Below are 7,204 nucleotides of genomic sequence, written 5' to 3' on the forward strand. Positions count from 1 at the left end.
TCCTTCCAGAGACAAATATAAAACAGAGGGTATGATACATTTTACAAATAGCGCAGTTCAGTAACCTGCTTTTTAGAAATATATTTTTCCACAGGAATAGATGCACATCTGTACCCTGTATTTTCTGTGGCCACACAGTAATCCAGCATATAGATATGCGGGTCTTCCCTTCCATCCAGAAGTCGAGCGTTCCTGTGAAACTTTTGTGAGCCCAAGTGGTATAAAGCGAAGAAGCAATTCCCATGAATTTGTATGGAAAAATGTTTTAGCACTCCTAGACCCCAAAAAGAACTCAGGCTTTTCCGACACCTCAGGCCACATCTTGCTAACGGATACACAAAATAAATTGAAACAAGCACAGGTGCTCACAACCCCAGTTCAAAGCTCTGAGGCTCGATGCCGACATGCTGAGTGTTGGGCCCAGGGAAGGAGCCTGGCGGGACCACTCTCAGGGCTCAGGTTGTACGTAGCCTCTACATTAGTTTGTGCAAAACAAACACTGAAGGCTATTTCTGCTTTTCGCCTATTTTCATAAAAGTGAAAATCCCCTTCAGATTTCTTTCTGTTAGAAAAAAACAGGTACAAAGGTAGATCTTTCATAAAAGCCAAGCAGCATAAAGGCAAAGAACTTTCAAAAAGTGAGGGATACCTTGTACCATAAGAACAAGCTTCCTTTTGTTGGGATTTAGTCTCCATTTTGGTGGTGGTTATTATTACAAATAATGGTGCAAGGGACATCCCTGTGCACGTATTTTCCTGCACCTGTCCAATTATACCCTTAGGGTAAGACCTCCTACCAGTGGCATTGCTGAGTCAGGGACTCCCTCAAGAGGACTGTCAACCGAGACTTAGGAGTAAAACCACACCAGGGATGCTGGATTCTGTCATACGAAAGTCTCCTTCTCCATGTGGACTTCTCTTGGCTTTCACTTGGAGGTCTGTGACATTGCACTGTGGTTCAGGAAAGTGGGGACAGTCTTCCAAAAGACACCAGCTCCTCTCTCCCCACCACCCAGGCCTCCTCAGGGGACCCGCCATGCCTGTGTCATGAAGAGAAATGGGTACACAAGGAAGGCGGAACGTGGCTGGGCTAATCTCTACTGAATTCCCTTTTGCCAGCAGGGAAGACCATGGCAAAAGGCTCTAACAGGGCCCAGTGCTGAGTGCCCTGTGGTGCGCAATAGAAGTATGGACGCATGAAAGATTCTCCTTTGTGAAAGGTTTTGTTTTTGAGTGGACGCAAGAAGAATGCAGTGGACTCTTCCTAAAGAGACACAGGGGCAGAAGGATCTAGTGGAAACATCTAATTCTTTACCCCGGAGATGGGGAAACTGAGGCCCCGAAAGACAACAGCATAAACATTTCAATAGTCTTTGAGTAAACCCCAGAAGCATCTCACACAGAGTGATTCAGCCGGCTGTTCAAGGGCAGAGCTTGAACATACCCCGAATTGTGGACGCCTCGTACAATTCTTACCCTCCTTACTTGGTATACAAAATTGAAAATTAAGATCACTGAGGCCACATCCCAGCTCGGTCATGGTCAGCTACGAACTGGAGCTGCTCCTACTGGCTCTCAAGGGCTGACTATGTACATCTCTTCCCGACTTAGTGTTCACGGCGCCATGTTGGTAACTTGAAATCAGCCGCGGTGGAAATACTTACACTATAGAAATCAACAAATACTACAAAGCAGGGCTTTCCCCCAACCTCTAGAGAGTCAGTTGTTCAAAATATATCACTGGTCACAGCTTAGGTGTGAAAGCCATGAGCAGACGAGCTCAGTTTCCTCTCCTCGCCTAAGGATAGCTTATTTCCAAAGCATTGGCCATTCATGGGCCATCATAATACCCGCTCCCAAATCCACCATGGCCGCTTCTATATTAATCAATGAGCAGCAAATGTCTGCCTGAATGCCTGCTCTGCGCCAGGCTCCTGTCTGAATGCACATCACAATATCACCGTGAGACAGTTGCAGTTTCCATCTTACAGTTAGGGAAACTGAGGCTCAGAGACTTTAAAATACTGTTTACATTTACCGGTAAATGACTGCGAACTAAATCCTATCCTGGGTTGGTTTCCCCTGGAAGTTGACCCTCAAACAAGAATCTGAGTGCAAGTGGAAGAGGGCTGGGAAAGTGAGACAGGGAAGGGACAGCAGCCAGTGAAGGGAGCCAGTTACTAGGCAACTCTGACGGCACAGCACGTGCCCCTAAGTCACCCCAGCAGAGATGTGAGGGAATTGGGGTATTTATCACCTTCTCGCGTCAGTCACTGGTTGAGGCCAACGGAACATGGGAAGGATGCTGACAGCATCTATTACATTGCCAGGTATCATGCAGCCAAAAATGTTAAAACCACATTCAAACTCCAAATCCAATATTCTGCATTATTCTTTTAGAAATGAGCAGTTAGGGGCGCCTGGGTGGCTCAGTCGGTTAAGCATCCGACTTCGGCTCAGGCCATGATCTCATGGTTCCTGAGATCGAGCCCCACGTCTGGTTTTGTGCTGACAGCTCAGAGCCTGGAGCCTGCTTCGGATTCTGTGTCTCCCTCTCTCTCTGCCCCTCCCCTCCCTCTCTCTCTAAAATAAACAATAAAAAAAATAAAAATGAGCACTTAATCTAACAAACACAAAATCTCACAATCTAACAAAAAACAAAATCTCACAAATCTAACTGAGTGCCCAGTATGGGTAAAGCACCATGCTGGTCAACTAAACCTATCTTGCCAAATCACTTGGGGTTGAGATGCCCAAGGACAGCACAAGGTAGCTTCTTGTCAAGTTTTATCAATGGAATGAATAGGCAAAGTCCTTCTAAGTCACTTTGCTCATCCCACGGGAATTAGCCAAGAGCCCCTCCCCACCCCCCTACTTCTGGGAAAGGTTTCCTTCCCTGATTCAGCCACAGCTGACTTGGGCAGGAGTTCTGCATCCTCAAGCTGTCGTCCCAAGCAGCCGCGCAACCTGTGATTACAGGCTCCAGAGTCTGCCTGCCATCCCAGGGCTGATCAAAAATGACCCACTGGACACCCCACTGGCCAAGTCTGGAGGACATCCCTGTTTACTGTGCCCGCTTCCCTCCATTCTCACACAGACATCTCCTCCAGGGGAACCCGGAGGCAGGCCAAAGAAATGAAACCAGCAATCACAGGCCTGTGGGAGCTTACCCCACCTTAAGGACTTATTTAAAATTCTTCTGGAGATGCGGGGAGGTGCTTAAATAGGGCAGTGGGTCATTAGGGTAAATCACTGGACCCTACTGTAAAGAGTGGTGGCAGAAGCAGGGAGGTGGCAGAAAGGGACCGCCGCCCCAGTTCTGTAAACCGCGTGGTCGCAGCTCTCAGCAACTATCTTGAAGACAGAGAGACTGGACGTCTTCTGTTCCGAGCAAACTGCGGAGACCTGCCCAGCTTCTCACCCTGGGGGAGAGAAGGAGACACAAGGCAAATCCCAGTCCATTTCCTAGCCTCTCAGCAGAATTCGCTGGCAATCTCGTCCTGCCTCCACACCCCCTCCCAGTGAGGACGCTTCCTGCCCGAGTACCCGGGGAGGACCGAAGGCAAGAATCAGGCCAACGTTCTTTTGTGCTTTGGGACAGCCTTTGGCACTCCAGCGGAGGTGCCAGGATGTGCGGTCCTGGGCACGGCTCCAGCCAACTCTCTCGGCCATTCCTAAGCAGCTCACGCACGGAAGGCAGACACGAAGCCTGGCTCTGGGGCCCCGGAAAACAGACGAAGAAATCAAAGCAAAACCAGTGGGTGACTGACAGGCCCCAGGTAGGACAGCGCATCTGAGAACAGGGGGGGTTGAGGGACTGAGAAGAAGGTCGTATACCACTCCTAACTAACTTCCAAGACAACACAAACTGGAAGGAGGTCCTGGAGCCCCAAACAGAAGCAGTGCAGACATGCAGAGAGGCAGGCAGGCTCTGGAGCCCCCGTGGCAGAATGAGACCCCCTCGGGAAGGTGGGGATGCTGCCAGGGGAGGAACACAGGCACAGGTGCACATGCCCTGGCCCACGCAGTCAGGTGCAGAGGGCACACACCCCACCTTCCCCTGGAGGGGGGCAGGCCTGGGGGCTCCAGGTCCCCCGGCCTCCTTTCAGCCCGGCTACCCAAAGATACCCCTCATTTTAACCGATCTCACCAGCACAAAAATAAGGGCAAGGAACATGGGATATATCTGGGCTACCCGCCCCCCACCCCACCGCTAGATGATCCTGCCTCTCAGTACGGCACCCCTGCTCTCCTGTCTTCTGAAGGAGGGGCAGGACTCCCCGCTCAGCGTCCCCAGCACAGAGAATCCCCAACTGTCCCAGCCCACCCTCCCAGGTGCCCAGGCAGGCTGTATCTACGGCTTCCTCTCCTTCTTCCAGGGCAAGAACTATCTGCCATCTTTCCCAACCTACCCCACCTCTCCGAGCTCAGCCACCAACTGAGACCTTCTTGTAGCCTCCCACGGCCCAGCAGGCTGCGGCCGTTCCCAGGCATCAGGCTGCCTGATCCAGAGCAGAAAGCTGGTGCCCACCCTCACTTTGCCACTCCAGGGTCGCTGCTCCCAAGTGGGCACCTCCCAGGCTGACTCCACACTGAGTCCCTGGGACACTGCATTTGGACACAAGCTAAAAACAAAACAAAAACAAAAATAACCCTCAAAATAACCCATATCTCTTAGCGGTGAGAACTTTCTTTAATTCCTCAGACCACCTGCAGAAAAAGTTCCCAGGAAATAAATGTGGATTGATAAGTAAAATAAATCCAACCCCAGATTCCTCCTCCAGATGCTCTGGCAAGAAGGCCCCTGGCTCTGAATCACAGCTGTTTAAAAGAATCATTGTTTCTAATTCTTTCCTCCCATTGTACCAAGATCAACTGTGGCAGGAACAGAGTCTCACTCCAGGATGAACTGTTATTTGTCAGCTCACTGGTTCAAACTTTCATTCATCACATTAAGGTACTTACTGTAAACCTGGCCAGCACTAGTCACAGCCTCTCTCCTCTGGGAGAACCCGGATTCCGGACACCTGGGAAGCCTAGCGCTCAGCTCCTGCTGTCACTGAGGCGCAGAGGTGCTGTGAACAACCCAGCACCCACAGAGAGCCCCAGAGTAAGATGGAGCCCTCTGTCTCCCCGCCCGGCCACCTCGCCTCTCTGTGCTGTCCCCAGGGCTTTCCCAGCTTAAGAGCTGAATGCAAAGCAGGCGCCCGAAATGCAGAAGTACCCGGGTCGCCCAAGGCACCTGCCTCTCTCGGGCGAGAGAGAACGCGAAGCCGCGGTCCCCAACGACCTCAGCACTAGCTCCGCAGGCGGGCGGGGAGACCGCAAAGGGGAAGTGCCACGAGGACCGAGGGCCCCGGGCCCCTGCGCCCTCCCGGAGGAGCCTCGGGCGCGCCGCCCGCCCGCGCTGGGTGTTGGAACCCGCCTCTGGGGAACCGTCCGTTGGGCAGGGAAGATGGGGACCGGGCTGGGGTCGGGCACTCCCAGCGCTGTCCGGGCCTGCCAGCCTTGCACCTGCTGCCCGGCCCCAGCTCACCACGGAGTCCCGGGGCCCCGAAGAAGGGGTGGGGGCGCCTTCCTGTCGCCGCCCCTGGCGCGGAGAGAAGGAAGGACCCCCAGGGGTCTCGGGGAAAGACGAGCTTGGGACCACAACTTTCTCGACCAGAAGGTGGGCGTGCAGGGGTTGGCGCCCACGCGGCCCCCGGGCAGTCCGCACGGGGGAGGAGGGAGGAGACCAGGGCAGCCGAGGACTGAGGCGCTGACCTGGACCCGGCTGGGAACACCGCGGGAAAACTTTCGGCGAGGCTGGAGGGAGGCGGGGGAGAGAGGACCGGCCCGCGCCCGGCACCTTGCGCCCCGCATCCCGCGCCCGCTGCCCCGCGCCCCGAGCCTTGCCTGCGTCCCCAGCCGGCTGCATCGCCCGCGGAGTTGAAAAGTGGGGGTGCCTCGGCGGGGGCGGGGGCGTTGCTCCAGCGCGCGCCTGGGTCAGCGATCCGCGGGCCCGGCTCAAATCCAGTCGGGCAGCGCAGGCGGCGGCCGCGCGATTGGGGGTCGAGCGCCCCGCCCTCCTCGCCTCCCCTCCGCCCCTCCCGCCCCCCTGCCTTTATCCGTCCCTACCGCGTTGGATCTGCCTCTCTCCCCGCCTTTCTCTAGCTCTCCATCTCTCCCCCGCCCCTCTTCCCTCGCCTTTCTTCCTCCCCTCCTCTCCCGCCGTCCCTCCCTCCTCCCTCCTCCCCTCCCCCTGGGGGGCGGAGCTTCTCCCCTCCCTCCCAGACAATGCTGGAGCTGCACGTCCCCTCCTTCCCAGCTTGAGAGTCGGGGCTCCGGCTGCCGGCGTCTCTTCCGGGCTGGGGGTGGGGGCGACAGGGAGGGGGTAGGAGTGCAGGGGTGGGGAGGATGGGCTGGCTTCCCTCACCCCGTTCGGCCGCCGCCCTCTTCAAGCCGGATGGAATCTCGGCCCGAGCCCCTTGGCTCGCCCTGCGCTTGTGACAGCCACTCCCAGGGAACAGTCACGCTGCCCCTCAGAGCCCACCTCGAGCGCCCCGGATTCCCCAGAGGATGTGGGATTCATTTTCTAACCTTCCCACTCCCTTATTCCAAAAAGGGTTTGAGCTGAGCAGGGGCTAAGCAAGGCCCCTTCGACTGACGGGTAGGCAGACGTGACGGTGAAGGAGGCCAAGTTTCTTTGTCCACCTCTCACCTCCCTCTCTCATCCATCCCTGGACTTCCTGGGGCTCTCAGCACCTCAGCTGCGGGGCCCCTTTTCTGTTCCCTTCCTCTTATCATAATTCTCCCCCCACATACAAACCTCACCCCTGCAGGGTGAGTCTCCGTGCCAAAAAAGGGGGCCTGATGGTTAATGGGGAGCCAACCCCAGGGTACAGCCGGCTCTGCCCTCCTGGAAGCCAAGCATTCTTCACTAAATTCATTGTTTGGATCTTGGAATGTGTCTCCCTTAGAAACAATGTTATAAATGGTGATGTGCTTCCCAGCCCAGCCACAAAAGCCTTTGAACCCAAAATGCAGCTGTAGGGTGGTGCTCAAAACTGTGTCAGCTACCCTGGAACAAGGAGGCCACTGATCAGCGTTTTCTGGAGGGGAAAAAAAAAATTATCTATTTGTACTATCCCCTTGACCTATAAACACAAAGCTCTCCCATTAATATCCTCCCCTACCCCTCAGCCGGAACTCTGTACTGGCAAGC

The 7,204-nt window shown here is 54.9% G+C and overlaps 1 protein-coding gene across 2 annotated transcripts in view; it reads right to left on the reverse strand.

The window, feature by feature from the left end:
* The window catches only part of RASSF2 (Ras association domain family member 2), a 46,138-nt gene extending 40,084 nt beyond the window's left edge, over positions 1 to 6,054 (reverse strand). Inside the window, exon 1 of one of the 2 annotated variants that reach the window (XM_047069070.1) lies at positions 5,896 to 6,054. The gene's annotated coding sequence lies outside the window, so the exon portion shown is untranslated. Of the gene's footprint in view, positions 1 to 4,965; positions 5,251 to 5,895 lie in introns of those variants that run through there. The other variant, XM_047069071.1, reaches the window with a different exon arrangement.
* Positions 6,055 to 7,204: the final 1,150 nt, after the last annotated feature.

Source organism: Lynx rufus, unplaced genomic scaffold (assembly GCF_022079265.1).
Source record: "Lynx rufus isolate CCGP_SWC_20201006 ecotype Redwood Valley unplaced genomic scaffold, mLynRuf1.p SCAF_8, whole genome shotgun sequence".
NCBI classification, from domain to species: Eukaryota; Metazoa; Chordata; class Mammalia; order Carnivora; family Felidae; genus Lynx; species Lynx rufus.